This window comes from Homarus americanus, unplaced genomic scaffold, assembly GCF_018991925.1.
Source record: "Homarus americanus isolate GMGI-L3 unplaced genomic scaffold, GMGI_Hamer_2.0 scaffold52625, whole genome shotgun sequence".
Lineage (NCBI taxonomy): Eukaryota > Metazoa > Arthropoda > Malacostraca > Decapoda > Nephropidae > Homarus > Homarus americanus.
In genome coordinates, this window is record NW_024752137.1 from 507,438 (window position 1) to 515,000 (window position 7,563).

The 7,563-nt window shown below is 38.6% G+C and overlaps 1 protein-coding gene across 1 annotated transcript in view; it reads left to right on the forward strand.

The window, feature by feature from the left end:
* The first annotated feature begins 6,056 nt into the window (after positions 1-6,056).
* Positions 6,057-7,563, forward strand: part of LOC121854971 (hemicentin-1-like) — a 78,318-nt gene continuing 76,811 nt past the window's right edge. Inside the window, exons 1-2 of the mRNA XM_042349792.1 lie at positions 6,057-6,225; positions 7,081-7,339. The gene's annotated coding sequence lies outside the window, so the exon portion shown is untranslated. The remainder of the gene's footprint in view (positions 6,226-7,080; positions 7,340-7,563) is intronic.

Genomic DNA, 7,563 nt, shown 5'->3' on the forward strand with positions numbered 1-7,563 from the left:
TAATCAAACCTAACCTAACCTAACCTAACCCACCCAAAATATACATATACATATAGAATTCACAAAAAAAACTGTATTGATATTTAAAATTAATTTGATCAACTGAGACGAGATTAACCAAACGTGTCATCATGATAGGGTGATGTTCATGATAGGATGATGTATGTGCATGATAGGGACAAGGACTCACAAGGACTCATAAGGCCTCACAAGGACTCATAAGGCCTCACAAGGACTCATAAGGGGGCTTAACGGAGGCTGTACGGCTAAGGCAACACTACAACGATTAAAGGTGATGTTAGGAGAGTAGGTTGGAGGATTGTCGACCTTGAGGTAATAATGTGTGGGTTGTCATTGTCTGCTTCTGCGGTTATGACCCCACCCCCTTCCCCCACCCGAAATCCCAGCTGGTCAGTTTGGTGAGAGGAGGTGGAGGTGGGGGAAGAGGAGGAGGAGAAGAAGAAGGAGGAGAGGGATGGACGAGAAGAGGGGAAGAGGAAGAGGAGGAAAATAGTAGGAGGAGGAGGAGGAGGAAAAGTGGGAAGGAGAGAGAGAGAGAGAAGGATGTGAAGGAGAGAGAGAGAGAGAAAAAAAGAAAAGAATAGTAGAAATAGGGAGAAACAGAAAGGAATAAAGGAGAGAGCAAATACAGAGAATAATATTGGAAGAAGAGATGAAGAGAGAGAGAAAGCAAAGTAAGACGAGGGAGTTGAAGAGGAAGAAAGAGAGATAGAAGAAGAGATAAGTAGAGAAGGGAGAGAAAGAGAGAGAAAAAGACATTAACAGAGAAGGAGAGGGAAGAGGGAAGGGTGAGTAAGTGAGCATCGGGTGGAAATTGAGTGGAAGAAATAGAAAGGGAGAGAACGAGGAAGAAGGGAGGATGAGAGAGAGAGAGAGAGAGAGAGAGAAAGAAAGAGAGAGAGAGAGAGAGAGAGAGCATTGATTGATAACACAAGACAGAACAGTTGTCTCCAAATCACCTTCCACCTCACCCATATGCAAATCAGTTTCTGGGTTAGGTTAGGTTAGAAAGAGAAGCTGAGAATGTGAGAAAGAGAGAGAGAGAGAATGAGAGAAAGAGACAGAGAGATAATAACACCTTCTTAACTAAGAAACAGCATCATTTATTATCATCATCTTGACGTTATAATAATGTTTTCACTAATGTATGTATGTATGGATGCAAAGAAAGAGAGAGAGAGAGAGAGAGATTCTTATCTCATTTCGTTAGACGTAGAGAGACAATTAGAAAAGGTAATCTCTTAAGCAGGTGTTGGAGAGAGAGAGAGAGAGAGACAAGACACATATTTTCAGATGGAGCCGTGAGATATGTAATCAGTCTTTTTACCCCGGCAGGAATTTTAGGTGAAGAGTTGCAGTGGATTAAAGGGACTAGTTATTGAGTCTGTTTTACAAAAGTTAAATGATATGTAGATTAGTTCACTCAATAATAGACTGTCGTATTGTGTGTAATAATAATAATAATAATCATAATCATAATCATCATCATCATCATCATCATCTAAAAACATCCCTCTCCTACGAACACTCTCTCCCCCCCCCACTCCCACTCCCCTCCCCACCCCACTCCCCCCACCCCAAATATATAAATAATAATACGGAGCAACAATTTCTGGGTCAAGTCATTTAAGAAATAAGAAAAGTTTGCAACAGAAGGTGAGGCAAAACCCACTCAGTTCAGGGCACGATCTCAGCCCAGCGATTTCCCTAGTGACCAAGACGGACTAAGGGTTCGGAGAGACAGTTTGTTATTCACTAAAGCTTCATTAGAGAGACAGTTTATGCATTTGTATTGTTTTAATCTTTAAGTACTCACCAAGAATTACGTTCACCGTGACCTTTGACCTCTGACCCACATACACAGGTCATGACAATAGCTTTCTGTTTGTTGTTATATAATGACTAATACCTGAGTCGTGCCAGCACTTCCCTGATCATTATTCTTCCTCACCTGTCTGTTCAGGTGTGAGTACGATGATGTAACACCTAACATCAATTTTATTTATTATTTTGCTCAGATTGATTAATATATCTAGTGTTTAGTTAGAAAATGAGAAGAGAAAATATATCGAGGGTGTTTTCTGCGACGTAAATGTTCATCTGTGTTTTGTATAAATGTTGAATCTCTGTCTATAATTTCATATGTTACCTGTGTGTTATAATAAACCAGGTGGAAGTTATTTACGATGTGATTTGTCCTTTTTTTTTTACCGTTGTGGGCTTTTTTTCTTTTCTTTTTTAGCCCCAACAAAAGTTAAATCCACCTTCCCATTTTATGTGTCAAGGTGCAATGTAATTTTTCAGAAGATTTTATTTTCCTCTCGCCTTCAGAAATTTGGGGTGGTCATGTCGCTTGTGAGGTAAAAATGAGTATTTCCTCGACTCTGGAAAAATATTATTGGAATTCAATGGCGGTAAACACTGGTCTCTCTCTCTCTCTCTCTCTCTCTCTCTCTCTCTCTCTCTCTCTTCCCCAATAGATCTCAAATCCTCTGATCTGACGTGATTTGGTGAAATGATTGCTTGTTCCAGTCCTATATAGCGAGTTGGCGGTGAATGGTAAGGGGTGTATTATCCGAAATAAATACCACAGCCACAATTTTCCGGATTACCCGAATTATCCGAATCTTCCGTATTATCCGAATTATCCGAATCTTCCGAATTATCCGAATTATATAGCAAGATGAAGGCCGTGATAGAAACAAATATAATATATAATTTCCGGGGGTATATGACCGTAGTTCTGTATAGTAATTTCTGAATATCCGATCAGAGGTATATATATTTTTCCGAATTATATAAACCATACCCAATATAATAATTTTAGCCTATAGTAGAGAAAAGTATTATACCCATTAATTATTGTGGTTTAGTTAGGGCCAGATATTTTATATTAATTTATGTTTCTCGTAATTTTACTTTCAAAGTTTAATGTCAAAGATCAGAATAATAGAAACGGGTGATTATACAACATTTACAAACGTAATGATTTAAATACGGATTCAATTAATAATAATTCGTTATAAAATACAAGATCATTAAATTAAAACATAAATTACATTAAAACCCATGAAGGTAATATGCCTTTGTTCTTATGAAAACTAACTACAAGGATAAGAAATTCCTGATATACTGAGGAAGTTGGTAATACTTTGGATCACGTTCGCTGTTAAAGGGACGTATTGGAGTCCTGTAGTTATTTGGTGTGACCTTATGTGATCTAGTTATTTAAGGGCACAGAAGCGAATAAAAATAATAGGGAGAGAGAGAGAGAGAGAGAGAGAAAGAGATTTAGAAAAGCGGTAGAGAGAGAGCAAAAGACTATGATTAATAAAAATGAGAAATAGTGAGAAAAAGAGAGAGACATTATGATGAAAGCGTAAGTGAAAAGGAGAAAGAACCAGGAGACGAGAGAGAGAGAGAGAGAGAGAGAGGGGGGGATAATGAGACAGAAAATATAATGAGACATAGAGAAATAATGAGAGACAGAGAGAGATAATGCTAAAAATAGATAGAACCACAACCAATCACCCACCAAATTTTGACATCGGTCGATTCAGTAATACGGACGTTTACTTAATTACAGGTTGTGATGACGTCGTCCAACCCTAACAACTGTTGACCTGAATTCTTGAAAGATCATAAAATATACTTTGTTCATAACTGGTGATTTGAGAGTACATCTAATTGAAGCTATATTTCTTTTTTACCTCAAGCTACGATACAAAGTCGGGTTCTCATAGGATCGTAAGTTACATTTTTCTCTTAATTGTTCATGTGGAAATGTATCTGAATGCCTCACTTAAACTACGATACAAAGGTGACACTTAAAATGGCGTCGATATAGCACTGACACTCTACCATACCTAATATTAAGTAAAATTATATAGTTAAGGTTGAGTCTCAGTATAAATTTGATGTAATTTTTTAATTTTTTTTATATGTGTTTTTGCTTAAGTCGAACAGATTAAGTTTTACAACGTTATTTTTATTTTAATCTGAATTCCACCTTTTAAATATCTCAAGACAAGCTGCAGGTACACACACACACACACACACACACACACACACACATATATATATATTTAATAAGTAAATAAATAAGATAAATACAATTCACATCATTTTGACTTCTCACTCAATATTCTCACGAAAACAAAGTATCTGTTTCATAATAATTTGCAAGTCAAAGTCACTAATACTTTTCCTTTCTTTTTACTTTCAATTTCTAATTAAAATTTCATCTCACTTGAATGTACAGGTAAAATGTCATTGTAGAAAATAGCTACAAATTAGTTAAAAAGTATATAAATATTTTTTTCCCTGAGATAACGACCAGAGCAATTTTTTTATATCGCGCGAGTCATCTGTTACCTAACCAAACCTAACCGAACCTAACCTAACCAAACCTAACCAAACCTAACCAAACCTAACCAAACCTAACCTAACCTAACCAAACCAAACCAAACGTGTTAAATTTTTAAGTGAATATTGTGTACATTTCTCTGGAGCAGCGAGTTTACAAAAGGAACAAATACAGTTTTATCTCGTTGTAGTGTGGGAGATAAGACCCTGCAGTAATAAAAACAACAAAAACAATAATATTATCACCAACAACAACAACAACAACAACAACAACAACAAACCCTACACACAAAGGAACAAATAAGATTCTTTCTCACCAACAAGAAAACTCCAATTAAAAAAATTAAAAATAAAATAAAAATCTTTCTTTCGCTGTAATAAGAGAAACGAAGGAAGAAATTTTAACCCAATTGGCTGTCGAGTAATTCTCCTGCTCCTCCTCCCCGGATCCCCCTGTTCCTCGTTCTCCCCCCCCCCCTTCCTCCCCCTCCTCTTCCTCCTCCATTTATCCCTAATTACCGCTATCATTATCCTGTTTTATCACCACGTGGGTATAACGACTTGCGCCTTATTCCACATTCTCTCTCCCACACAATTTGCTTCCATTGTAAAACTCGCCGCCGCGTCTTGGTGAGAGAGAGAGAGAGAGAGAGAGAGAGACTGAAAATGAGTGGGGTGGAGATAGAAGGGTGGGAGGGGGGATGAGAGGGAGAAAAAGATGGGTGGATGGTAGGATGGGGGAGAGGGAGGGGGAGGGATGGGGAGAGAATGACAGGGACCCACGTCAAAGAATTAGCCAAAACCATTCCATCACCTCCCTCCACGACAGGAGGAGCGGGACAGTAAGGTTAACTTGTCACCATACACAATAATACAGTCCATTAATATTACACACACACACACACACACACACACACACACACACACACAGAAAGATCCCTCGTCCACGAATTGCTGTTCGACACCACAATTGCATCCAGCCCATACGAACACGTACTGATCGCTATTCGAACGACCCAGTCCCAACCATTGTAAAATTATCAATAACTTGTAATCAACCAGTGTATTCACTCCCAGTCAATCTTACTTTTTGCACTGTCACTATGTTGAAATGCCCTGTAGTTTGAGCTTCTCCCCGCCTAGTTATTATATATCATATTTGTATCCCTTATGTTACTTGTATATTATTTGTAAATCAAGAGACCCATTCTCCAATTATGTAACTGTATATTTTCAGTTACACACATACATACATACAGACAGACAGACAGACAGACAGATAAAAATAGAAACTGTCATTTTCCTTTTCCAACAACTACATTTTGTTCAGCAGGTACTTAACAGCTTTTAGAAATTTTATGGCAGTTCATTGTTTTCTGTTATGATGGAAGAGTGTGTGTGTGTGTGTGTGTGTGTGTGTGTGTGTGTGTGTAGAGGTGGCATGACGCGAGCGATTATCTCAGGGTAAACGCTATATCTTTCAGACAATACTCGAAAAAGAGAGAGAGAGAGTGGAGGAGGAGGAGGAGGAGAGAGAGAGAGAGAGGGGGGGGGTGGGTGGGTGGGGAGGGTGGAGGTACTGTTATTGTAGGCCAGAACACAGAGCGGTCAGACCAGGCCAGGCAGTGTGTCCCTGGCTCTCGTGCCGTCAACACGCTCTCTCTCACATACTCTCTCTCTCTCTCTCTCCCTCCAAACTACGAAACCGCTTGGGGTCTCTCTCCCTACGCATCACCGTACAGTTACTACCAATACGCCTGAGGTTAACACAGTGTAAATATACAATAAAAGTGAACTGATATTAATTGTTCCACGAGAAGTTTTATCATGGTGGCCAATGTGAGTTTGTTTTTGTTGATGAAGTTATCCAGTTCATCGGATAGAAACTGAAGAGAAAACAAACTTGTGTTGATCTTGTGTTGATCTTGTGTTGATCTTGTGTTGATCTTGTGTATGTGTTGCGTTGTGTTGCTTTTTGGTGTAAGAAAGTTATCGCTGGACTCATGATAACATATGTATAAAATATTAGCTGTTGTACGACTAAGGTGAATTGAAGTTGGTTGTAGTGATTTGTGTGTGTGTGTGTGTGTGTGTGTGTGTGTGTGTGTGTGTGTGTGTGTGTGTTAATGAATTACGTAAGGGAAAATAAAGTTTGGTTGAATAGTCTTCTTACTACTACTACTACTACTACTACTACTACTGCAACCGTCAATCACCATCATCACTACCAGTAATACGAGGTTGCTATAACAGGTACCACCAGTATCACAACTACCACTATCGTCACTACTACCACAATTATTATTTCCATCACTAGCACGACCATTAAAACCCACCACCATCGCGATTATCAACCACCACTATCAACTACCACCATCATCGCAATTATCAACCACCATCATTACCACTAGCAACCACCACCATCAATCACCATCAACCACCACCATCAATCACCATCAACCACCAACACCACTATCAACCACCATCTCTATCACAGACAGCTACCACCATTACCTTCACGAATAACTGACAAATACAATGATAGAATTTAGTGTAAGCAATAAAATGACAATGAATGATCTAGAAGGAAGATCAAACAAAGCATATCACAGAGTAAACACAGCACAGCACAGCACAACACAGCACAGCACACAATAACTTAGAGCAACAAAATGAAGAACAATAATTTAACAGTGAACAATATCGTCAAACACGACAGAGAAGAACAGTTAAAACCAGCAGCATAACACAGCACAATGCAGAAGAACTTAGCTTAGAACAGCATAGTGGTGTTAAAGTTATCATCAAAAAGCGCAACACAGAATAGATCAACACAGCATAACACAGTGTAGAACAATGTAACAGTACAACGCAGAAGCACAGCACAGCACAGCACAGCACACAGCACGTTGGCCACAGCATCGAGCGAACAGCATCCCTCCAGTGTTATCATGTGAGTGTTGTAAACCATTTATTATCGTTTATTCTTGTATATTTCAACTACTGTGTTTTAATATATATATTTTTTTTCATTTCACGTTCGTTATCTTCGTTATATGACCGTTAAACTCGTTGTAACCGTTATATCCGTTAACAATTGTTATAACCGGTGAACTTGTTGTAAGAATACGACCGTTATATCTGTTATGACCGTTACGCCGTTGCAACCGTTAAAGT